Genomic DNA, 26,600 nt, shown 5'->3' on the forward strand with positions numbered 1-26,600 from the left:
GAAAAAAAAAGGCAAACCTGAGCAAAAACATATCTCACCCTGCCTAAACGGGCGGACGGCAGTCCCAGTGACAGCATTTCTTCAGGGGGAGAAAGTTCCAGATTTAAGTACAATGCGTACCTTTCACTTTCATTAAAAAGACTTACTGTTCTTAGTGTATTACTGAGGTGCTGAAGACATCTGGAACATGGGAATAAAATTAACCCTTTCTATTTCTTCAGGTACTTTGTAAAACTCACCAAAGAACAGAGGTAATGATTGGAGAAAACTAGTGTATCTTGTCGACAGAGTTTCCTAAAAGGAAATGACAAGAAATCCAGAGACCGAAAATCCTGCCTCTGAGATTAAAATATTTATGAGTAAGATTTGTGTAGGGATCAAATAAAGTAATATATGGAAGATACCTTAGAATTCTAGATCTGAGGAGGAAACTAATACTGACCCATGCCTACTCTGTGCCACATACAGCCTTTGGTATTTCTGCATCCTAGAAAAAGTGTTCTTTGCAGCACTTATGATGTAGATATTCTTTTCATTTTGCAAGCAAGGAAAGAGAATTCCAAAGAGATTTGGTGAGCTTCCCAAGGTCACACAGTGATTAACTGATTAATTACAGAGGCAGGATTCAAAACTAGGTTTTCCATGAATACCAAGCTTGTGTTCTATCCTTTACCTTGCTTGCTGCTCACAGATCCAAATGGTTGCACCACTATTATTATTGTGGTTTTCTACTTGCTCAAAGAGTGTGTGTTTGCCATGGAGTGAGGGGCTAGAACAGGAGATGAATGTAAATTTATGTCATATACTCCCTTGCCTTCCTCCAGTAAATAGGTTACAGACAGCGTCTAGTTTGCGGCCCTTACCCAGTGGGTGACCAGTAGCTATTAAGTGATTAGACATTGTACATGCCATCTCTGAGTGATTTGTGTTTCTACAATAGGGCCTTTTATAACATAGAAGAGAGGGATTGAGACTCTGGACACTGCCTGGGCTGTGTTTGCCTCTCGGGGCAAATAATTTTCCTTGGTGCCAGGAGCAGCTCTGACGTGGCTGCTCTGCCCTTGTGTGGCCTGGGGCTTTGAGCTCCCAAGTGAGAGCCTGGTTGCGTCTGCCATCAAGTAGGAGTACAACAAGGTGAAGCCAAGGAGGCCAAATTGTGTGTCAGGAGATAAGGCAACCACAGATGTTCCTATTTGTAGGCCATGCAGGGGGTCAGAGAATCTCTATAGGAAATGACCAAGACCTCTGGGGGCAAGAGCTATTGGACAAATGCACTGTACAGTATTATTAAGGCAAGGAAGACCCTCTAACCCCCTCCACATTTACGAAGGCACATACTGCAGCTCTTCCCATGAAGTGGAAAAAGGGGCTTTTGTGTTGGGTATTATCTGTAAGTGTTTTGGCTTTGCCAAGCTTTCAGGCTACAGAATTACGCACTGGGACTGTGAATGGTTAGTTGATCCTTTATGACCTGATACTTAGTGTGTTATCTAAAGGAAATAACTTGTTTCTTGGTGAAGATTTGCAAGCTGGGAAAGTTTCTTTTTCACAACATGGCTTTTAAAAATATATAAAATTTTAAAAAAATTCTGTAACTTCCCCCCAACTCCTTACAATTTAATGTTTGCAAAACTATCAGTTCAGAATGTCTAACTGAATGACAACTAAGATTGGTTCTGTTCTCCAGTTGTAAGTAGTTCACATTTGCTACCTGAGGCAGTAGAAGAAAATTTCTTTTGAGTAAAAAGCATTATTATTTTGAAACAATTCTGATTTCAGAAGTTTATCACCACTGGACAGTGACTTTTGTGGAAAAGCCATATAAATATGTTGCTAAACTGATGAAGCTTTCACAAGTTTTAGAAATATGTACATTCCTTTATTCTTTCAAGTTAAAGTCTACATTGGAACTACTTAATGGAAAGGCAGCATTAGGAAAGACATGCAGATTTTTCTAATAAAGTAGGTGATGCGGGTACCAGTCAGAAATCAGTTCAGTTTAGACCTTTTGTAATTTCATCGGAAGTCAAATCTTTTACACCAAATACTCTTGTGGTGTTATATTTCTTGCAAGTGGATTTGCTCTCTCTTGTTAGACTTTCATCCTTAGCAAAGTAATGGGAAGAAAACATGTAAGAAAATGTAAAAAAAAAAAAAAAAAACCAAACCCCTAAATTTGCATGATTCATCATGGTGTTAAAGAGAACATTTGGAAATGTTGGTTAGGAACAACTGAAGTCTTCAACTCATGACGTTTGAGCTGATTTGAGTTTTCCTTAAGCAAGTTCCATCGCAGGCTTTCATGTTTACCACGGACATAAATTCCCCATGGCTCTTAAGTAAGGGCTACGTCTGAGAGACGTGAATAGAATGCTGGGATTTTTCTCTTAAGATTACATGTACCCCTTCAAGTAAAGTTCCATGCAACTTTCCTTCCCAGAGCTATGCACACAAAATTTCAGGAAACAGCAGGTCTTAATTAGGCCTCCAGTTTATAGTTTCACCTGAAAAAATACATTTAAAAAAAATCATATATGTTTGGCTGTCGAGATTTTTCAAGTCAATAAATTCTTGCTAATTAATCACATTAACGGTGCTCCTTAAAAGTTGAAACAGAATCAGAAAACAAACCAAATTCCCCATAAATATCCAACATAAAGGCCTATTCACTGATGCATTTTCAGTTTCTAAGAATTTTACAAGTGCTTTTTTTCTCCCTGACAGGACACCACACACACACACACACACACACACACACACACAAACACACGTCACTATCTGTAGTCGGGTTACATTATCTGCACAGGAAAACAATTCTGGTGACACATTCTAATACTTCAGAATGATGTCACTGTGTGTGAGTACTTTGCTGCTTAGTACCCATGTGTGTGACTGTTTAAAAAATAGAGCCCCCAAACCATCAACATGTCACCTCATCTTTGAGTCCCCGCAAAGGGAGAAATGAATGACGGGGGGTGGGGTTGAAGAGAAAAAGGTGAACCAGGAATGCAGGAGCTAAAGGAGCAAGTGGACTGCTGTCTGTCCACCATCTCATTCTTCAGGAGGACCCTAATCCTTGGTATAAATGCCCAACTAATATCCTAGTTGATACTTTCGTGTGCCATGGTGAATAGTGTACAAAAGCAGATTGCTTAAATCCCCTTCAGAAACATAAACAAATAGATCTAAAATCCCACCTCTCTATGTGGTATGCTTCCTGAGAATAGTGCTACTGTTGTTCATGAAAAAAATAACCTTTCAAACTCATAAACTTTAAGCTCCCCAAATTTCTTTGGTGTGTATTTATCAGAATGCTGTATTTGGACACCAGTGCATGGCAATTTAAAATCTTGTTACTTCTCGGTGTGACGTACTGTTTTCAACAAGTAACCAATTTTAAATCAGCAAAATGAGAGAATTCCATATTCAGGGGAATGGATTTTCATATCTTTTAAATCTTTCGTATAGTAGGGAGACAATCCTAATTTTATACATATATAAAATGGGAAAATGAATAATGAGAATTTCTGTCACTGCCCCTCCCACAACCACAAAATGGTTGGTCCTGGCAGCAACACAACATTTTATAAGATCCCTATTCAGAGATTTTAGGATTACAGAGTTGAGCTGATTTTATGCTATATAGACAAAGAGAAAAGTAGCAATATAAAATGACAACAATAACAATTATCTAAGGGAGAATACATTCCAAGACCTCCACTGGATGTCTGAAATTGCAGATAGCACCAAACCCTATACGTACTATTTTTTCCTAGACATACATATCTAAGATAAAACTTAATTTATAAACTAGGCACAGTAAAAGATTAATAGCAATAGCTAATAATAAAATAGAACAATTACAGCAATGTACCATAATTAAAGTTACATGAATGTGGTCTCTCTCTCAAACGATCATATTGTACTGTACTTGCTCTTCTTCCTGTGATGATGTGGGATGATAAAATGCCTAGGTACTGAGATGAAGAGTGCTAAAATATGTGGACATATGTCAAAAAGAGGATTATCTGCTTCTGGACCACAGTTGACTGAGTGTAACTAAAAACACAAAAAGTGAAACTAGATGAGGAGGTGCTACTCTATTTTAATTTCAAATACTTGCGTTTGCATTTCTTTTTTGAATTCTTCTTTCATGGGGGAACTTCTGACCTATTATTCCTTCCTGTCTCCCTTCGTTACATTTAGGTCTTATATTCTGGGCTCTGTGTTGCCAGCCATGAAGGAAGACTAGGTAAAAAGCCAGATGTAATGTCGATGAGTAGTTGACCTGACCCCAGCCAAGCTTTTAACTCGTTTAAATTGGGCAAAATATTTTGCCTCAGTTCCTTTACCAGTAAATTAAGGAAATGGAATTACTGATTCACTCAACCAGCTTTTGATGAGTGTCCACTCTAGGCAAAAAAACTATATGCAGTGGATGTGAAGATGCATAACAGAGTCTGGCTCTTGAGGGTCTTATTGTGTGGGCAGATATGTAAAAGATTGGAATGGGGATAACATCGACACATACATTTCCCTTTTCGATCAGCATGCTATTTTTCACTATGTGGAAAAAAGTAGGACGGAAGGAAAATATCTTGTAAAGAAGCTTATGAAGCAGTAAGGGTTCTTTGTTCTCTCAGCTTTTCATTGAAACTCAAGGTGAGGAATGGCGGGAGAAAAAAAGAAAGAACAAGTTAGTCGTGAAATCAAAAGCAGAATGGATCTGTGTCCCACTTCCTTCCAGTTTGGGGCTCTGGATGCAGAGAGCCTGGCAAATTGTCTAAATTCACAGCAGGGAACAGCTACAGCAAGTGTAGAAATGATGGCATGGCATGAGAGGGAGAAAGAGTGCTCAAGTGCGCCTTTTGTTCCCTTGCACCTGTTAGTAGCACTGGAGAGATCTAAAATTTCCCACATGTCCCCATTGACACCGAAGGCTGAGAGCCAGCAGGACTACGGTGGGGCTGCAGCAGTGAGGCAAGAGGGGATCTCCTAGCAGAGGCCAAAGAGCTGACCGTCTGTCTCACTCAGGGTCAGAAGGAGTCCAAGGCTGAGACTCAGAAGATCTGAAGGGCAGAGAGAAAGGAGGTCAGCTGAGGAGCAGGATGTGAACTGCCACCACAGCTGGGCTGACAGAAGGAAATAGCATTCTCCCAGCTACCCAACTTCATGACCAGATTTAGTGAGGGCAGAAACCTATGTGGGGATAGGGAAAATTAATTTACCTCAGCCAAAGGCCAATGAAAGGCAGAAGAGAAGCATGGGACTGGGTTAATACCAGGGGCTTTGCCAGAACACCGTAAGGATGATAAGCTTCTCCCTGGACTCACAGGTTATCTGGGAGTGGAGCAAAGGGGTCTGTCTCAGGTGGGCTAAACTTGGTGAGGAGTTTCAACTTTACTTTGACTAACTCTTTGCCAAAAATGGATTGAATTAACTTAAAAGGGGAATGTCCTAAACTGAAAGAGATTGAGTCACTCTGAATTGGTGGGTTTAGGTATCTGCCCCCCCTCAAACCCCAAGTCCATTACCACGGGGCCTCAGAACAAAATGCAGACCCAACATGGATAATACATACATTTTTTTAAACATCTGTATTGAAATGTATACGATACAGATGTATCCTCTTTTATGGTAATATAACAATAGCTTTTAGATGTTTTCTAGTTTTTCAGGCACTCTCCTATCCATTATTTTATTTGCTCTTCTAGTTAAGTGTGAGAGGTTGGCAGGGTGAGTTATTGCCTCTGTTTTATAGGTGAGAAACCTGAAGCTCAGTGAGGTTGGCTTGCCCCTCTTTATCCATAAAGTGGAGACAATAATACTTGACCAAAGTCTTGGGATTTTGATGGGATCAAATAGGAATGGGGAGCTCATAGGCAGATACGACTTACTGTAACCCCAAGAACATGTAAAAGCAGATGAAGCAGGATGAGAGAGTAATCAAAATGACTAAGATTTGGATAATGCTGTTAGACTGCAGAGATTTTTTTACCTCATGAGATGATTCCTATAAAGGTTTCAATAAATCTGGGTAGCCCTGGTGGCTCAGTGGTTTAGCACTGCCTTCAACCTAGGGTGTGATCCTGGAGACCTGGGATCAAATCCCACGTTGGGCTCCCTGCATGGAGCCTGCATCTCCCTCTGCCTGTCTCTGCCTCTCTCTGTGTGTCTCTCATGAATAAATAAAATCTTAAAAAAAAAAAAGGTTTCAATAAATCCATTTATGCATGAAATGCTCTGGTGAACCTCATGTTAAATAAATGAACACTGGAGAACTGTAGTTGGGTTCAAGGAATAGATATCTTTTTGTGATTTCATAAAAGACCATGGGGCAGCCCGGGTGGCTCAGTGGCTTAGCACCACCTTCAGCCCAGGGCATGATCCTGGAGACCAGGGATCGAGTCCCACGTCAGGCTCCCTGCATGGAGCCTGCTTCTCCCTCTGCCTGTGGCTCTGCCTCCCTCTTTCTCTCTCTCTCTGTGTCTCTCATAAATAAATAAATAAAATCTTTAAAACAAAATAAAATAAAAAAATAAAAGCATGATTTAGCACACTCAAGTTTACACTTTAGCACTTAAAGGAGTTTAAGTGTGGTAGGGATTATCAAATATATGTTTTCTACAAGTTCATATTTTTCAGTATCTTAAAGCTGTGAAAGATGTGATAATTGTATGCTTTTTAAACAATGCAATTTAATTTACACTCAATTCCTGTAGAATACACAAGTGTGGTGCTCAGTTAACCTAAGGTCTTTAAAAAGATTTTACTTATTTATTTCAGAGAGAGAGAATATGAGGGAGGGGCAGAGGAAGAGGAAGAAGCAGACTCCTTACTGAGCAGGGAGCTCGGTGTGGGGCTCGACTTCAGGACTCTGGGATCATGACCAAGCTGAAGGCAGATGCTTAACCGACCAAGCCACCGAGGCGCCCCTTAACCTAAGATTTTGATCATAGGCAAAAGGCCACTCTGGGCACTTCTCTCCAGGAATGAAGTGGCTTCCTCTCTTGGCCCTTGTGGTCTTGTATGGTCTTGTTGCTCCTGATGTCTCCAACGTGATCTCACATCTTACCCTTTTTCACTTAACTGCCTGTTGGTCACATGGCCTTTCGTATAGCTTCTTATCACCTGGGTGAGGTTTGTGGATATGATCTTCCCTCAGCAAGGAAGCTTTTCCCTTCTCTGGACTTTTGGCTCCTTCTCATGCGTCAGAGCCCTTCATCAATACCTCCTCCCCAGTAAAGCCTTCGTGAGTTATCCCATTTAAATATAGCCCCATGCTAACCTCTATTTTAGCACACACTGTTTTTATTGCACTTCATATTTTATAGCTATATGTTCTATTGGCTACTTAGTATTCATCATCTCACCAAATTGTAAGAGGTTGGACACTTTGTGTCATTCATCACTGCACAACTAGACACTATCTGAAACATAATAAATAACTGTTAAATTAACAGGTAAATAGAGAATAAACTAGGTATATAAAGCCCTTAGCCAAGTGTATAGCATATGACAAAAGTTTAATAAAATCTGGCTGTTTTTATTATCATAGTATTAATGACCTCAAAATCATTGTTCTGGGGTGCTTGGATGGCTCAGTCCCTCTCCTCCCCACTTGTGCTATCTCGGTCACTATCTCTGTCATAAATAAATAAATAAATAAATAAATAAAATCTTTAAAAAAATCACTGTTCCTTAAGTTGTATATAAATATCAGGGTAAAATATTAAGAATATATTATGAAGAATGTAAGAGATTTTGACATTTTCTACATGATTGTTTTGTATATATTCTCAGACTGATTCAAATTATTCCTAATTTAAATTGCAAATCCCAAAATAGAATTATATGTGGTAGAACCACGTATAAGGCCTTTTCAGGATTTCCACAATTACAGATGGAAGTGTCTTCTACTCAATCCCTGGCCTGGCGGGGCTGCTGGTGGACTTGAGCTTTTGGGTTGGCATCCTTTTAGGATCTCTAGAGATACAGCTGGGAGTGTTTGTCTTGCTGGGTCCCTGTGCTAGCAGGACTGTTTACGGAATATAGTTGGGAGTGGCTGGAGCCAAATATAGGGCCTTTTCAGGTAAATCCACATATTAATATCATTATTCTATTTTTAAATGATTATTGATATTTCTTGATGACCTAGCCCATGGTGAATTTTCATAAATAGTCTACATGTTCTTGATAAGAATGTTCATTCTTTATTTTTTAGGCACAGAGTTCTACATATATTGATTTATATTAAATTTTTTATATTGCTCAAATATTTAAAATATGTGTTGCTTAGAAATTCATTTGGCTCTGAGTCAATCCTTTCATTCTCCCTGACAGAAAGGTTTTCTCTCTTTTAATTATTTCTCATCCTGTAACTGATCATTTCAGTACCTAATGCCCTAATTAGAGAGGGTCTAATTCTGTTTTGATGGCTTTTGCCAACTCTGTCTCCCAAATTGGCTTGATTGGGCCTGTGTTTTTATAATTGTGGATTGTAAGCTCATCTTTCTCTGGACTCTATACCTGGCAATTATGTGAAGCCTAGGTGGAAATCATATGTCTTCCTCTAAAGAGTTTCTTTTATTCTTTTTTAGGCAACCTCCAATTGGGTACAATTTTGAGTTTATTTCTCAGCTTGGGGTTTCTTGGACCATGTGAGGTGTATAAATTTGAATCCCAAGCCCATGTGAGAACAGACTTTGGTTACAAATTGTCAAGGGAGACTTTTTCCAACCCAGCTTTTAGCTGGAACCAAGATGTTGCCTTACAGTTCTCTTTGCTTTTAGGTGTATTTTTTCTAATCTACCTTTTCACTGACAGTGTAACTCTTCAGATGCTGAACTTATTCAGAGAGGATTTTTAGTTTAAACTGCAATATTTCTTCAGCCCAACATCATGTCCTTAGTACTTTGCTTTACCTTAAAAACCTAAACCTCCATACACCTGAACTCCTATAACACTGCGTGTTAAGTATACAGGAATTCAAATAAAATATGATTGAAAAAGAACAACCTAAACCTGCACAGTTCAGGGATTTACAAGAACTTTAATGTCCACTGCACCATTGCTCTTGGTTTGCTTCCCACTTCCTAGACTCTTCCTGGCTTTGAGTCAATAAGTGTTTTATATACTATTTTGCCAGCTTTGTCATGAATTTTAAGCATCTGTACTAACATGTTTGTTCATAGCATTGGTGTGAAATTCAGTGAGAATCTATGTAGAGCATTTAGCTCATTGCCTGAAATATATGCAGATCTTGGGCCTTGGGTTTGAAAAACACTTCACCGAAAGAAGAAAAAGCTTTTGACATTTGTGTTAGTGATAAGAAATTGTCTGAGTTTTCTATTTCCTAAATAACTATCTCTCACACTATACTGCTGAGTGCACAATAAACATTCAATTTTGCTAATTATTTAGATGAGAAGAATGTGTCCTTGATTTTTCTATATATGCAGGGCAGAAGTAGCTGTGAATAGGCACACAGAAATACTAGGTCAAGGATTTCATTTCTGTTAGCCCATGGACTAAGGCAACCTGGAGAAGAAGAGACTTTCACAAATAATAGGAATTTTTTTTGCCACTTTTCCTTTCTATCTAATTTTCTTTCCATTGAAAGCAGCTGTGCTTTTTCTCATTCTGACAACTCAGAAATCAGTGTAACCCATTCTTCATAAATGTTTTAGAATATGCTGGCAAAAGCTGCTTCTGACAGTAGGCTGCTGAGTGTTCAATGGTGCTTGATTATGTGGAAGGTTCAAAGACTACTGTGATTATTTCCTTCTTTGTAAAACTGTCCTTGTCTTATTACAAAACTGCTAATTCTTCCAGAAACCAGAGATTATCTAAATAAGCAAAGGCAGAAGCAGTACTGTGTAACGAGGAACAGTTTTTTTTTTCTTTTTCTTTTTTTTTTCCCTGGGGGAGTGGGTGACTTTTTTTTTTAAACAGCTTTATCAAGATATAATTCCCTGTACTATCCAAGGCACATATTAAAATGTACAATACTATGATTTGCAGTATATTAAATTCTGTATAATTTTAGCTTTAGAAACTATCATCACCACAGTTAATTTTTTAAAAATGTTTTCACCACCTCACAAAGAACTCCTGGGGACACCTAGGTGGCTCAGTCGGTTAAGCTTCCAGCTCTTGATTTCAGCTCAGGTCATGATCTCAGGGTCGTGAGTTTGAGCCCCATGTAGGGCTTCATGCTCAGTGCAGAGTCTGCTTAAGACACACACACACACACTCTCTCTCTCTCAAATAAATAAATACTTCTTTTAAAAAAAGAAAAAAGAAACCCCGTACATTTCAGCAATCACTTTCTACCTCCAACCCTGTTCCTCCCAGCCCCAAACAACCACTAGTCTACTTTTTATTTTGATAGCTTTCACTTATCTGGACTTACATATAAATAGAATTATATGTGGTCTTTTGTGAGTGGCTTCTTTCACTTAGCATAATGTTTTAAAGTTCATTCCTGTTTTAGTGTGTTTTAGTGTTTCATTTCTGTTTATGGTCAAATTATATCCCATTATATGGATATTTACCACATTTTGTTTATCCATTCATCATTTGACGGACTTTTGGGTTATTTCTTCATTTTGATTAATATGAATGGTACTGCTATAAACATCTGTGCATAGGTTTTTGTGTGGACATACTTTTTTATTTTTCTTGTGTATATATCTAGGAGCGGAATTGTGGGGTCTTACTGTAACTTCTTGTTTAATCATTTGAAGAACTGCCACAGTATTCTCCAAAGTAGCTGCACCATTTCACATTCTCATCAGCAGCACATGAGGATTCATATTTCTCCACATCCTTGCCAACTCTTGTTACTATCAGACTATTTGATTCCAACCATTCTACTGAAATGGTTTCTCATTGTAGATTTGATTTGAGTTTCTCTGATTATTAATGATGTCAAGTATGTTTTCATGTACTTATTGATAGTTTGTGTATCTTGCTTGAAGAAATGTCTATTCAGATCATTGGCTTTGTTTTACTTAGGGTAAGGGTAGATTTTTAAATGATTTCTAAATATATGATATTTTAAAAATAAAACCTAACAACTTAACATGTATTATCATATCAATAATATACATAAGAAACTTACTTGATTAAGAAAAATAAAAGTACCTGAAATTGGAACTCTTAAAGAAAAAAACCAAGTTTGTTATATAGATCATTGAACAAAAAGAACTTCAAATAATAATTATTCAATTTTACTGGTCACCTATGTCCTTCATTATAGTGTTCCCCAGGGTCTATTTCATTAGGACTTGGATCCATTGACCCAATGAAAATCATTTCCCAAAATATTATATTTGACTGCCATGTTCCTCCTTAGCAAATCACTGCTCCAATCAAGGGACATCTCAGATCTTCACCTGTCTATTCCCTTGGCAGCCCTTTAAGAATGCAGAGTTAATGAGAAAGATGTTTTGATTTTTTTTTTTCTCAAATAGTATCTCATCTCCTCTGGCAGGAAATTTTCTTACCTTACTATTGACAGAAGCCTATTGACCTACCATAACTTAGAAGTCATTGATGTTAAATACTGTCATCTTAACCCTGCCTGTGGAGGAAGTAGGGCAAGAGTTCTCATAACTCAGCACACCAAATGCTGTTGTTGATTTTACCCATTTCATATCTTTATGAATGATAGCCATAAACCATGGACTTTCCAGTGGAACTCCAATGTCAAGAAACTGATCATTTTTAAAATGTGTAAGTAAATAGGACTTAATTTCCCTAGTGTTTCAAAAATCTTCATATAAATAAATTCAGAAATCTTTTTTAAAAATCCTCTTTTTTTCCAACCTGGCATCTTGACTTGTACATGTGAAACATCTTAGAACACTAAAGTCCCCTAGACAAGGTTGGAGCATACAAGGGCCCTTAATAAGTAAACTGCTCACATCTCCCTTCAAATTGACATTTTATAAATATTACCTTAACATTTATTTGGAGTATAAAGAGAAATTGGTTTCCAATCAATAAAAATTATATGTAATAAGGTATTTTCCGTAAGTATTAAGGAGTATATGTGAAATCATATATGATCGAGATTATTTGGAGCATTAGTTATATATAATAGCCACAGTTTATAAAGAACTAAATGTCCCTCAGTAAGGGTTTTATGATAATTATGGGTCAACCTATTATATGGTTGATATAAATAGGCTTAAATAGGTAAGCCATTTTAAGAATGTGAAATTCTATAGTTATGATATGGAAAGGTCTCCAAATGTTTTAATTGAAAAAATACAAAGTGTACGGCAATATGTATACCATGAAGCCATATATAAAATATTTTTTGTGGATAAATTTACAAATGCATGAGATATTTGTAGTTAATGCAAGGAACTAGAAGCTGGTTGTTTTGGAGGAATAAGGTGGTAGATGGGGGGGGCAGGGGAAAAAAGAGGCTTCTTACTGTACATCATAGAGTGTCTTTCTGTTTTATGTGTATTAATCCTATTTGATAATTCACAAATCTTATAAATAAATCAACCAAGATAAAGAATTTGTCACATATTCTTATTGCATGTCATTTCTCATAACATATAAACGTCTTAGGACACATTGTAACTCCCAAAATTTAGGTAATCAAATATTCCACCTTTGTAAAACGGACTTGGTTTACATTATTAGCTTTCTGGAATTCTGCTGAGACAGCTAACTTCATATGACTATGTGCCAGCTGACTTCAGAGATTATGGTCCTCTTTACAGAGGGCATATAGGTGAGAACTTAAAAAAAAATCTATTTTTATTCCAGGTAATTTTATTTCTATGGTTATTTAAAAATTTGAATGAGAAAACTTGAATCATCTGGCACCATATTTCTGATTTATTCCAGTAAGTTTTATTGACCTTTCAGACTAGAACTCTGGGGACCTGCCCGTCTAAGTTGCTTCTTAATCCTACTGTGGTTTCACACCAATATAAGAGTTTTGCTAATGTTATATTAGTTAAAACTTAGTAGAAAATAAAATAACAGAGAGTCTAAAAGCTTATTTCAATTTTAACCCAGACAGAAGTTTTAACTTTTGGAACCCCTTAATAAAGGCACCAACTCTTTTCAAATCCATTGTAAGATGTCTCCACTTAAAATGTCTTATTACAGATGACATTTAAGGAAAGAAGAAATAAACAAACTCAAGGAATGTAAAAGATGTTAAGAGAATTTGTGAAAAGAATGATTTAGAGTTATTTCTTCAGACCTTCATAGTTTTGGTTTAATTTCATTTTATTAAATGATGCTTATTATAAGTATTATTTCTGAAAATGATGAAAAATCATCTTGCTATAGGAAAAATACCTTTATCTAGGTGCTATGACCAGAGATATTCCATTAAGCTTTAGACAGATTCTCCTCTTTGTGTGCACTCTATTTGTGTATATGTGTTTATATGTTAAATATAGTCCTTTTGCTTTGTTACAAATAAAATCTGATTTCTTCTAGTTATCAAATAGTTCATATATAAATTAACTGATAAACTTTACTGAAATGACTTGATCTTACTTGAGAATGACTTTGTATACTATTTTCCTGAGAAAATGGAGCCAAAGCAAACTCAAGTTTAATTGAGAAAAATTATGACAGTTCCCTGTTATTTAATATTTTATTTGGGGACTTTTTTCAGTAATATCAACTAATCTTATACTCTGAATCTTGCAATGTGATCTATGTTTGCACTCAAGAAAATCTAGTCGAAAAAGTTCACCTATAGATACTAAGGGAGGGAAAAGGAGCTTCATAGTGGAGAAATCTCCCAAGCCATAACTCAGCCAAGTGGTCAGCATCAACATGATAAGCAATGCCAATAGAATGTATTCTTGATAGGAAAGTGACGCTTTACCTCTTGGTGTTCCTTCTCCTCAAAACACCAAGAAAAACATTAGACAAATCCCAGCTGAAGGGAATTCTACAAAATACCTGAGCAATTCTTCTTGAAAGTGTCAAGAAAATAAAAAGCAAGGAAGTCTGAGAAGCTATCATAGCCAACAGGACACTAGGGAGACATAACAACTATAATAGTGAATTCATATGCTTTTTCCCTTGCTGTTCTGTCAGTTTTTGCCTCATGCACTTGGACGTTCTATTGTTAGACACATAGGAGTTAAGGTTCGTTATGTCTTCTGGGAGCAGTGACCCCTTTATCATTATATAATGCCCCTCACTATCTCTGATAACTTTCCTTACTCTGAAGTCTGCTCTGCCTGAATGAATAGTTACTCCCTCTCCCTTCTGATTAGTGTTAGCATGGTATGTCTCTCTCCATTTCTTTATTTTTAATCTGTACGTATATTTTATATTTAAAGTGATTTCTTACAGACAACATATAGTTGGGTCTTGTTTTTTTATTCAATCTAACATTTAATTTTTAATTGGCATATTTCAATCATTTATGTTTAAAGTAATTATTGATATAGTTCAATTAATATTTACCATAATGTTTATTACTGACTTCTTTTTGTTACCCTTGTTCTTTGTTCCTATTTTTGTCTTTTGCACTTTTTCTGCCTTTTGTGGTTTTCATTGATCATTACATATGGTTGATTTTCTTTCCTTTCTTACTCTATCAATTATACTCTTTTTTTTTTTTCTTTATTGTTCTGGTGGTTGCAGTCCTAGGGTTGCTTAAGGATAGCTTTTGTGTGCATGTCCCTTTATCCAGGATGCTGTTCTCTGAATTCCTACATCTGTGTTTTGGTATCTGACATTAATTTGGGATAATTCTCAATCATTATGGCTTCAACCATTGCTTCTGTTCCCTTCCCCATTTCTTCTTCTGGTCTTACCATTACCTGCATGTTACACGTTTTTGCAGGTGACCTTCAATTCTTGGATACTCTTTTCTATTTTTCAATCTTTTTTCTTTGTTCATTTTTGGCAGTTTCTACTATCACATCCTCAAACTCAGAGATTCTTTCCTCAGACCATTGTCTGGCCTACCAATGAGACTATCAAAGACATTCTTCATTTATGTTGTGGTATTTTTGAGCACTAGCCTTTCTTTTTGATTCTGAGAATTTCCATCTCTCTACTTGCATTAGCCATCTGTTCTTCCATGTCATCTATTTTTTCAATTAAAGCCCTTAGCATATTAATTATAGTTTTTAAAAAAATACCCTCCTGGTGTGATAATTCAAACATTCTTACCGTCTCTGACTCTGGTTCTGATGCTTGTTCAGTCTCTTCAAATTGTGTTCTTTCTCTTTAGTATAACTTGTAATTTTGTTGTGGTGATAGATGAAAGTTGGAAACAATATACTGAGTAAAAGAAACTTTAATAAATTGGACTTTAGTAGTGGTATTTCTTGTATAGGGGGAGAGAAATATTCTATAGTCCTAGGATTAGGTCTCAGTATTTTGGGGAGCTTGTGCTTCACAGACCATAGGCTTTGCCAGTGCTTTTCAATCCTGCCACCTTCCCCCACCAATCCTGCCACCTTCCCCTCAGGTGGAGCAGAATGGGTAGGAGGAACTTGATTGGGATGCTCCCCTTCTCTAGGTAAGTCAGCTCTGATAAAACCCCATCAGGTTAGGCTCTGGTAAAAATGCTTTCTTCTCAGGGTAGTCCTTGTTAGGAAGAGCAGAATGCTCTAGTATATTTAAAAATAGTTCCTTTTATCCTCCCCTTGGTGGCACTATGAGGGGATTTTTCTCCAGTATTTACTCTGAGGTATTTATAAAGCTCCTGGAGGTACAATTATCTTTGATTTTTTTTTTTTTTCATTTGAAAGCGATAGATGCCTAGGTGGAATCTTAGGTGGGAGGCACTTGTCCTGCTTGGTGTTTGCACAAAAGTGTGGGGGTTCCCTTATGAGTGGTTCCCATGGAGTATTTAGCCCCCAGGTTGGTTCCCTCTGAGCTACCAGCGTTTCATCTATTATAGTTCAGATTTTTTTGATCCTACACTGGTTCCCATGGAGGTCTCTGCTTATGGATTTCTGCTCTAATAAGTTGTGATTTTTCTGCATTTGTCTGTCACTCCACCAATATGGTGGGCAATGATTTGCTGTGACCTCAATTCTCTGACAGATCAAAGAAGAGTTGATTTTTCAGTTTGTTCAGCTCTTTACTTGTTACATGGAGTGGTGACATCTAACTCCTTACATACTCAAATTTACCTGAAACATCTGTGAAGTCCCATCAATTTCATTATTGGTGGCTCAATGAAAAACCGAGGCTTGGGTTTCCTGATTTTTGCAAAATTTGGGTCATTAGGGACTTTTTTTTAAAGTTCTGGTTCATCTGGTTCTCACTTTTTTGTTCGGTGAGCTAAAAAAGCAAAGTCTTGGTTGTCAGCTTCTGAGGCAGAGAGGTTTCACCACAGAGCATGACTGTGTCACCTGTCCCTCCCAATAAACAGTTGCTCACTGTGGGACTAGGGTCCCCACCCAAAGTAAATGACTCCATTACAATTTCAATAATTATCATCAGCAAGCACAGAATATTTGGGCAAGGAATCTGGACAATAAACAGAATTTGGGGGGAAAAAAAGAACTTTGACCAAGTTATGTGTAATTTAATAACTATGGTGTTGAATGGCATTGAATAGAAACCTAAGAGCAATAAAAATAGGTGTTGTAATAACCATTAGAAGCAGTGTTCAGTGTTGAACTTTTACTTTATCACTTCTTTTTATTCTCCTACAGATTTTGTCCCAGCACTGGTTAGCCTGGATGATTATTTATTCCACAGACATTCATTGATCTCTCTAGTCCCATTTTGTCCCCTTATGAACTGTGTAAGCTCTATAAGTACTTAAAAATTTTTTTTGGATTCCAGTGTTCACTGCTTAATTTCTGAATCATAGAATATCTGAAGTTTCTAGTTCCAGAAGTATTTAACAAGCTATGGATTATTGAGCAAAGGATTCATTTAGAGTGATGTTAATCAGAGAAAACAACTTTGGAGAAGGCTAAAAACTGGAGGGCTGGTCTCTCTCCTTCCCTCCAGTCTCCGTAGCAACTTTCTGTAATGCCTTCCAGACCTGGTTCCAATTTCATGTCCCCTGAGAGGATGTCCCTAACTTCCTGTGGGTGACTGCTCCTCTCTTTCCTATAAGTCTCTGTTACAACTTACAGAAGGATTCTATGGCTCATCTGTGTATGTACTGCTTCCCCCTATCCTTTACACTGTGAGCAATATAAGAACAGGAACCACATTTCATCCTTTGAGTGAACAAAGCTCATCCCTCCTATAACACACATCACTTATTTATATCAGATGATTTTGGTAGTTGATAGAATTTTTTGTTTTATGGATGTTCAATATATGTTATATATGTCCCAAACTAGCCTACAAGTATGCTTAGCAAAAAATGTATGTGAGCCTTCTTTTTGTGCTTTCTTCAGTTCTGGGTCCATGGCAGGAGGTCAGTAGGTGCTATAATTATCTGAACTGGGAGGAGACAGATGGTGATATTCTTTTTTTTTTTTTTTTTTTCAATTTTTATTTATTTATGATAGTCACAGAGAGAGAGAGAGAGGCAGAGACACAGGCAAAGTGAGAAGCAGGCTCCATGCACCGGGAGCCCGATGTGGGATTCGATCCCGGGTCTCCAGGATCGCGCCCTGGGCCAAAGGCAGGCGCCAAACCGCTGCGCCACCCAGGGATCCCGATGGTGATATTCTTGATGGGCCCTTTCTTAGGATTCCCCTTATTTAGGGGCACCTGGATGGTTCAGTTGGTTAAATATCTGACTCAACATTGGCTCAAGTCTTGATCTTGGAGTCATGAATTCAAGCCCCACATTGGGCTCCATGGAACGTACATTAAAAAATAAAAAAGAATCTTTGTCTATCATCATTTAAAAGTACTTATTAATTTACTTGCACATTGCTCATATCAAGTAGAAGTTTAAATTAAATGGTTTAATCTATTCTTTTAGGCAATTAAAACTATACACGCAAGTGTTCATTCCTAGAGGGCAAGAAAGGTGCCAGCTTATCTTGCCTTAGAGTACAATGGACAGTATAAGGTATTATAGCTGTTTCAAAAAATATTCTTTTATGACCAGGCTGAATCATGGCCAGGGAACTTATGTGAGCAAGGAATTTTTTGTAGTTCAGAGGGTGACCTGCAGAGGTAAGGCAGGGATACTTTTAACAGCATTGCATGTTCTCTAATTCAGACTTTCTCTTCTATGACCCTTTCTTTATAATGTGACTGAACTAACAGAAGAAAGTTGTCAGCATTCTCATGTATATTTTCTTGAATAGGTCCAGTGTTAATCCATCCTCAGGCCTGAAGGGACCTGAGATGCCCTGTGAGTTGCTGACTCTTCAGACAGAAGAAATGATTTAGTATAGTGCAGATTGTCAGGTGGGTTAATTTAGTCTAATGCAGGCAAAATCTCCTTTTCCTAAGAAGCCACAAGAATTTTTAATTGAATTATTTAGGTAATTACTAAAATGTGTTTTACTTTGTGGGTAGCTTTGGAATTTTCTCTTCTCTGTTTATTGATGATATGGTCAATAAATCTGTTGGAAGACCTCAACACCTAGTCAATAGTCATCTTCTCCACTCTCTGGACTGTCATCATTCTGAGTAACTCATGACAACCTCACTGCATGGTTCCATACTCACCTCACCTTCAAGGACCTTCCCTGACTCAGGCACCTCTTCATGGCCATACCCTAAACCTTGTCAGATTTGGACTGATCCACCTCTCAAATAAAGCGCTCACTCATTCTTAACCATGTATTCTCAACCATCTCTTTCTCTCTCTCTCTCTCTCTCTCCCTCCCCCCTCTCTCTCCCCCTCTACCTCCTCTCTTTCCCTACATCCTTTCTTCCTTCTCTCATGTTACTATTCCCAACACACCAGTTCTCCAACTTCTTCAATATCTGTATTTTAGAGTCCTTTGTCCCCCTCCTAAGTCCTTCTTGTCTTACTTAGCTCCCTACATAAGCCATCCCTTCATCCCTTTGTTTACCAGTATTCTAAAACCTCTTATTCTGTTGTTTTCCCACCACAATGGAACAGAAAGAAGGCCCACAAACCTTAATGAATGTAATTACTACCTTCTCTGCTTTTAAATTCATTGACATTTTAAGAGAAAAATTACACTGTATTGAAGATTGGTCCATGACAGATTTCTGTCCTTGATCTCAGTGAAGCACTCATAGCTCCCTGACAACACTATCATGTTTTTTCCTGGTCAACATGCTCTCATTCCACAGGGTATTTCAGATAGTACCTACACCTCTCAAAATACAACCCCACCCACTCCAGTTCCCTTTCACTATCAGCCTTTGATCTTGTCTTTTGGTTCACGGAGATAAGTAATTAGATAGTAATTTTTTATTTATTTATATACAATTCTACCCTTTTCTTCCCTCCTCTATTAAAAAGAGATTTTTTTTTTTCCTTTAGGAATTTAAATCTGGTTATTCCATCTCACTCTTTATGTTTAATATCTACCTCTCCTCTGACCCACTTAGATATGGAGATGGGGTGATCCCTTATTTCTAATTCCTGTCCCTGTCCACTGTTTTCTTCCTAGTTCGCTTTTTGCATTTAGAGCCCATCTTTTTTAAACAATTGTTTTTTCCTGATATCTCCACAGTGCCACGTCCTAGTCATGACATAACTTAGCTCTTCATTATTATTGCTCTAGTCAAACAGATCTTTAAAAGACCTGATAATGGTTTCCTTATAGCTAAGTTTAAGGAACATTTTAAGTCTTTATCTTACTGGATCACTCACTAATAAAAAACACAACTGATTGCTTCCTCCTTTAAAAAATATTTTCATTCATATTTTCTATGTCATAGTACTCCCTGGTTTTCCTCCATGTCTTTACATATTTATTTATGGTTACTTTGTCTCCTCTTCCTTGGCCTATACCTTTTAAATTCATGCCACTCAAAGAGTTGTCTTTTATGCTTTGACTCTACACCTTGTAGTAGAAGTGAAATAGTAGTCCCTTTCCAGAGATATCCACATCCTAATTCTCAGAACCGTGAATATTTTACCTTACATGGCAAATGGGGCTGTGTGGGCATGACTAAGTTAAGGATCTTGAGTGAAAAAATATCCTGGATTATCCAGGTGAGCTCAATGTAATCACATGAGTCCTTATAAAGGAAACGGGAAGGCAGGAGAGTTCTTGAAGAAAATATGGTAGTGGCAACAGAAGTTGGGGGCATTCAGGAAGCCTCCAGAAGCTGGAAAAGGTAAGGACATCAATTCTCCCCTAGAGCCTCCAGAAGGAATGACACCTTGACATTGTAAAAACTACTTCAAACTTATGACCTCCAAAATTATAATACGTGTGCATTGTTACAAGACACTAAATTTCTGATAATTTGTTATAGCAGCAACTAGAAACTAAGACAACTCTTTCCCTGGATAGGCTTATCTGACACTTCAGGTCTTTATCCTTTTATACATTAGAAGGCTCCTGAAGTGCTTATGGTAACCATGTTGCTGTCAAAAATTCACCACTTAAACATATAATTCCTGTCAGAATTCAGTTTAGATATAGCCCCCATAGTAAGATTGGGTAGGTGAAAAGTTACTCAGCTATTCAGTAACTCAGACTGACAGAGGTTCTGCCAACTTCAATATTTGCTAAAAAGAAAAAGAACATGGACCAGCACACCTGGGAGGTTTTTAAAGGTCTGGTCTATAAGTGGGATAGTTTTCTTCTCAATTCCACTGGTCAGATTTCAGTCATATTTCTGCACTAATTGCAAAGGATACAGGGAAATGTAGCTTACTTATGTGCCCAGGATGAAAGAGAAAACATGGGGATTTCATTTGGCAGCTTTTGGAAATATCTCCCAAATCTATATTTCTACATCCAGTCTATTTTCAGACAATTAGAGCTACATAGCCAACTTCTTATTGGATAGCTTTGTTCAGGGGCATCTAAGAACCTTGAACTCAACATTCAAACATGTAACCCATCATTTTCTCAATGTTGTGTCCTCTGGTATTTCTAAATCAGTGAACAGAGGCACTGCTACCCAAGTCAGAAACTCAGGGCCATCTATGACTTCTCTTATACTGCTTAATCAATCACCAGGTCAATAAATAGTGAATAAAAGAATTGTTTCATTTCTGTTCATCTTTCCATCATTACTGCCATCACTCTAATCTATGTCATCACCATCACTCACTTAGACCACTGAAAATGCCTCGTAATTTGCATTTTTCTTAATCCTCACAAATCCAATTTTCAAACTGTAGCCCAAGTGATTTTCTGTGAATGTCAGTTCCCCAATTTATACCATTCCCCAATTCAAACTAATTGTAAAATTTCCCAATATTCTTAAGACAAAGTCAAAACATAATATACCTTCCAAGATTCTCCATGACAGATCTTCTGCTTGTACCTCCTGCCTCTCCTCCAGCCCCACCCACACAGCTCCGTGCTACTGTCACACCACATGCTTCTTGGTTCTCTAAGGCTCTGTGTTGTCTCTTGCTTCTGAATCTTCATACGTCTGTGCTTCTTGCCTGACTCCTCTCCCTTGCCTTCACACTTGACCAGTCTAGTCTTACTCGTCTTTCAGACATCAGCTCAAAAATCATTCCCTGTGGGAAACTCCCTGATATCTCATAAGAACATAGAATCCATATCATACTCCATTGTGTATATCTGTCTTTTTTGAGAAAATGCCAGGTACAGGAGGACAGGAAAAGAGTCTGTGTTCTTCTCTTTATCCTCAGCACCTAGTATAGTGCCCATGATGTCATGGTGCCAAGTAAATATGTGTTTGTTTAAAGGATGAACAGATCTTATTTGTGTGTATGTAAAGCTTATGAAGCTAGGTAAAGACTAAGGTATTTATATTTTCATCACTGAAGTCCAATTCCTACTTTTACTCCTAATTTCTTTACAGGTTAAAATAATATTAATAACAATGATAACTATTGTCATGGCATGATCTTCAATCACACCAGTAGCTATGTTTTATGTATACATATATGATTATCACATTAACTCATAGTGGTTCAAAGGGACATAAAAATAGCAAAAGCTACTACTAAGTATAAGCCAAGAATGCTTTACAAATAAATACAAAAAACAGAGCAAAAAGGGACATAAAAGGGACATAAAAATAGCAAAAGCTACTACTAAGTATAAGCCAAGAATGCTTTACAAATAAATACAAAAAACAGAGCAAAAGTTGTTTTCTAATTCAAGAAAATGTGTATTTTATATATAGACAACATATATATTTACACAATATACACACAGATGTACATTATACACACATTTTATATACAATTTGCTTTTAATCAAAAATTTGTGCATTTTTAGCAAGAGAAAATAAATTTATATACATTTAATGATTATTAAACTAGATAAACTTAAGCCACTTTTTTCATTCAGAAAAGGCCTAATATAATTCTCAGAGTGACTTGGTCTAGCATTTTTTTTTTAAGATTTTATTTATTTATTCACAAGAGACAGAGAAAGGCAGAGACATAGGCACAGGAAGAAGCAGGCCCCCCATAGGAAGCCTGATGTGAGACTTGATCCCAGGACCCAGGGATCAAGACCTGAGCCAATGGCAGACACTCAAACACTGAGCCACCCAGGTGCCCCCATCTAACACTTTCTTGACAAAACAATTACTTGTGAAATAATTAAGGTTGATATGCTCTACATTTCTCTAAATTAAATGAGGACAATCTCTAATTATGAAAGATACAGTGCATTTATCTAACTTCAAGCTTGCAACTTTGGTGTGGAAATTTTTAAAAGAACGCATAACCAATAATAAAATGTATTTTAGTGCCCTAAACTATGTTACTATTACATTAAGAATTAGACTTCAATTACACCAAAATCTGAAAATTCAGAATTATTCCCAAAGAAATTATAATCCACCCCCAAGTGAACAATTCCGTTTTTGAAAGAAGTTCTTTTAACACAAGACAATACAATCTTTTATTTGGCACATCAAGCAATTCAATAAAATATTATGGGAAAGGATGAATCTATGTAAGATTTAAGGGCTTTGATTTGCATTTAAATGGCATCATTTCTTAAAAATCTATGCCTTTTTCAGTGGAGAGTTTAACAAAAGATGGAAAATATTACAGACTGTAAAAGTATGCATATAATTGGTCTTCAGTGAAAAACGTAGAGAATTTTTTATTCGAAGATGAATGGCAAAACTTTTCCTAATCAGTCAATGCCCCCAAGCCAATTCTTGCTCCAAGTAATTTGGTGAGTAGTTTGATGTTTTTGTCTATAATAACACTCTCACAATTTTCTTCCAGTTTGAGGAAGCAAATTGTCTGATAATAATAATAAGGTTTAAAAAAAAAGTTCTGATGCTTTGTGACTCTGCACTGTTCAGGGCAGCCACAGAAAAATCTACTCATAAAAAAGAGAGAGTTTAAGAAATGAAACTTAAAAAGTGAAAAAAACATGGCTGCCAGGAAATTAAAAAAGGAAGAATGAAAGATAGAAAAACCACACAAACACACAAAAGGAAACAGTACACAAAAGTGAGGTAAAGGTCTAACTCACTGCTTTTCATTTCTCCATGGCAATAGTTCCAGGGAGCATCTACTTTGTATCTGGAGTCTCAAATGCAGCTTTGCAAGATTCTTGCATCTGTTGGACTCACTGTGGAGCTTGAGGAATGACTACCTGCTCCATCAATGCAGGTCTAATCCAACTGTAGCTCTTGTCTAAACCAATTAGCTCTGTTCCATCATGAGGAGACACAACATTGATTATGCCTCATTGTAGTTGAACTTAAGCTGAAGAATTGCCCTGGAAGTTGTGGTTAAAATATTTACCAATGATTTTTGAGTTTCCAACATGTGTCAGGAGTGTACTAGATCTTTGGAATTCAAATAATAATAATTACTACATCTACAGTATCCACATATGCTAGGAATTCTCCTGAACACTTACTGCAACTCATTTAATCCTGGGCTGCCTGGGTGGCTCAGTCAATTGAATGTCTGCCTTTGTTGGCTCAGGTCATAATCTCAGGGTCCTGGGATGGAGCCCTGCATCAGGATCCCCACACAGCAGAAGGTCTGCTTCTCTCATTCTCTCTCTCTCTCTCTCTCTCTCTCTCTGCTCCTCCCCCCAATTTTTGCACATGTCCCCTCTTTTTGCTCACTTTCTCAAATAAATAAATAAAATCTTAAAAAAAGAATAATTCATTTAATCCTGACAACAACATAGCATAGCAGCTATTGATTGCTATTATCCCCATTTTACAGTAAAGAAATTAGGCTAGAATCATTTCATGACTTGCCCAAAGTCATATAGTTAAATGGCAGAGCCCTTGACAAGTGAGACTAATAGGAGAGACATGAACCCAACACTTGCATTGTAATGAGGCATATAATAGTAATGTGTATAGTGTATGACATACAGACAACAGTGGTGCCCTCAGCACAGACTGAGGGTGTCAGAAAAGACTTCTCGGGAAGATGGTGGTTGAACTAAGTCCTAAATAATGGATAGGCTTTAGACAAGAACAAAGATAATGCTTTTAAGGTAGAAGAGGATTGTGAGGAAAATCCCAGAAACCAAAGAACACAGGTGTTTGAGTAAAAACACAAAGATCAATAGGAGCCTAGGGGAGGACATGGAAGTAGAGATGAAAGATGGAGGTGGAAAGCTAGCTAAGTTTCAAGCCCTGAAAAGCCTGGATCACCATTCAGGCCATGGGGAGTCATTAAATGAGTTTAATTTGAGAAAAACCTATTTGGCTGAATATTAGAATAAACAGTCAAGAGAGTGTTACTTATTGGACAAGGTCACAGATTTTTTATTTGTTTGTTGGCTTTTTAGTCAAATATTTATTTTGAATACTGGCTTCAACTTATTCCACCTGTGGGTAAATCACTAGACCTCCACTGCCTTGTTTGTAAAATAGGGTAAGAACATTATGCTTAGAAATGGCTGAGTAAATGGAGGTATCCATCATGTGCATGCCAAATTGGAGAAGATAGGAAGAAAGGATACTAGTTAAGAGTTCATTTTAGTAACTTAGCAGTGAGATGATAGTTCTTAATGAGGTGGGAGTGAGGACTGATTTTTGTCTCTCCCCAGGAATATTTGGCAATGTCTAGAAGCACTTTTGTTTGCCACAACTGGGGGTGAGTAAAACCAGCATCCAGTGGGTAGAGTCCAGGGATTGGCTAAACATTCTACAATATGTAGGACAGACCCCCAGCCCCACAAAAAGAACTCTCCAGCCCAATATATCAACAATGCCTATGTTGATAAACTCTGTTCTAAGCTAAGGTGTGGCAGTGAAGATGGAATGAAGAAGACAGATTGAAGCAATGTTAGTGAAGCTAAATCAAAAGGTCTTGGTGACTGACTTGATGAGGAAAGTGCCATAGTTACAGGGCTGTGGTCTGAGTTGTTTATCCTGGCACTAATCAGAGTACTTTGGACATAACATGGTATTCGAAAATATTTGTTGAGTGAAAAAAGAAATACGTGAATGAATGAATAAATGAATGAATGAAAGGAGAAACAAGATTTGAGTCTAGTTTATTGGCTTGGGCCATTTTGGTAATAATGGTGACAGCCTCTGAAGGACAGGGAAGAGGAAGGGGAGGTGGTGTTGGGGGAAAGATGGAGATTTCAGTAATGGACTTGAGATATCTAAAGTGAATTTTTATAATGTAGATAGACCAAGCTGTTTAGTTGTTCAATGCCTTGATTGTTGATTACACCAAATGGGATACATTTTTTAAAAATGGGAACTCTCTTTGAATCTAAAAATCACATTGGAGATTTATAAATTATAACAAAAGATGAATTCAAGTTTTTATGATAGCTAGAGAAATCTACATTTTTGCATTAATTTTCTGAGGAAACCATATTTTAAAACTTCCAAAGATGTGGTTTTAGGATGCTATTTCCTTCCATGTCTTTCTTGCCCAACCTCACTACTTTGGCTCTGAAGTGAAGTAAAAAAAAAAAAAAAAAAAAAAAAAAAAATTCTACTCAAGCCATTTAAGCACCAGCAGCAGTGGGATTACTTCTACCTTCAGATGTGGTTACTTGTCCTCTACACTCATCCCTTCTCCAAAGCCATTCTGTCTCCAAGGGCCCATCTGTCATTGATCTATTATCCAATGGCCTATAGAACTACAGCGGAGACATTTTCCCCAGGGTTCTTTTTGCCTACACTCAGTGCCACTCAATGGCCTTGTTGAATGGTTTCTACACCACTGGCAAAGCACAGGAATGGCAGATGCAAGAACACTGAGGTCACTGCCACTGCTGTTTTTACCCTGTCACTCCACTCTGAGCTTATCATTTCTCTTCATACATTCTTTACCATGAAGAGAATATTGCTTTTTCTAAGCCTTTTCCTACTCGAAAAGCCACTCTGTTCTTAGCTTTTACAAATCATTCCCTAAAACCAGTTAGAGCAGATTGCCTAGTGTATTTGCAAAGTGCTACACCATCATGCCCAGGACAGAATCATGAAACTTAACTCTTCTTATCTTGGGGATGAGATCCATCCATGGATCATCTCTCTCCATGGATGAGATCCATCCCAGCCAGAGCATCTGTTGGTGAACAGACCTTACTTCAACCTTCTGCTCAAGGATATTC

At 37.4% G+C, this 26,600-nt stretch overlaps 1 long non-coding RNA gene across 2 annotated transcripts in view; it reads right to left on the bottom strand.

The window, feature by feature from the left end:
- LOC119865142 overlaps positions 1-26,600 on the bottom strand; it is a 49,019-nt gene that overhangs the window by 9,841 nt on the left and 12,578 nt on the right. Inside the window, exon 3 of one of the 2 annotated variants that reach the window (XR_005376045.1) lies at positions 1,940-2,504. The exons of the other annotated variant lie outside the window; for it this stretch is intronic. This is a non-coding gene — a long non-coding RNA (uncharacterized LOC119865142). Of the gene's footprint in view, positions 1-1,939; positions 2,505-26,600 lie in introns of those variants that run through there. 2 annotated transcript variants of the gene reach the window in all.

This window comes from Canis lupus, chromosome 22 (genome assembly GCF_011100685.1).
Source record: "Canis lupus familiaris isolate Mischka breed German Shepherd chromosome 22, alternate assembly UU_Cfam_GSD_1.0, whole genome shotgun sequence".
NCBI lineage: Eukaryota > Metazoa > Chordata > Mammalia > Carnivora > Canidae > Canis > Canis lupus.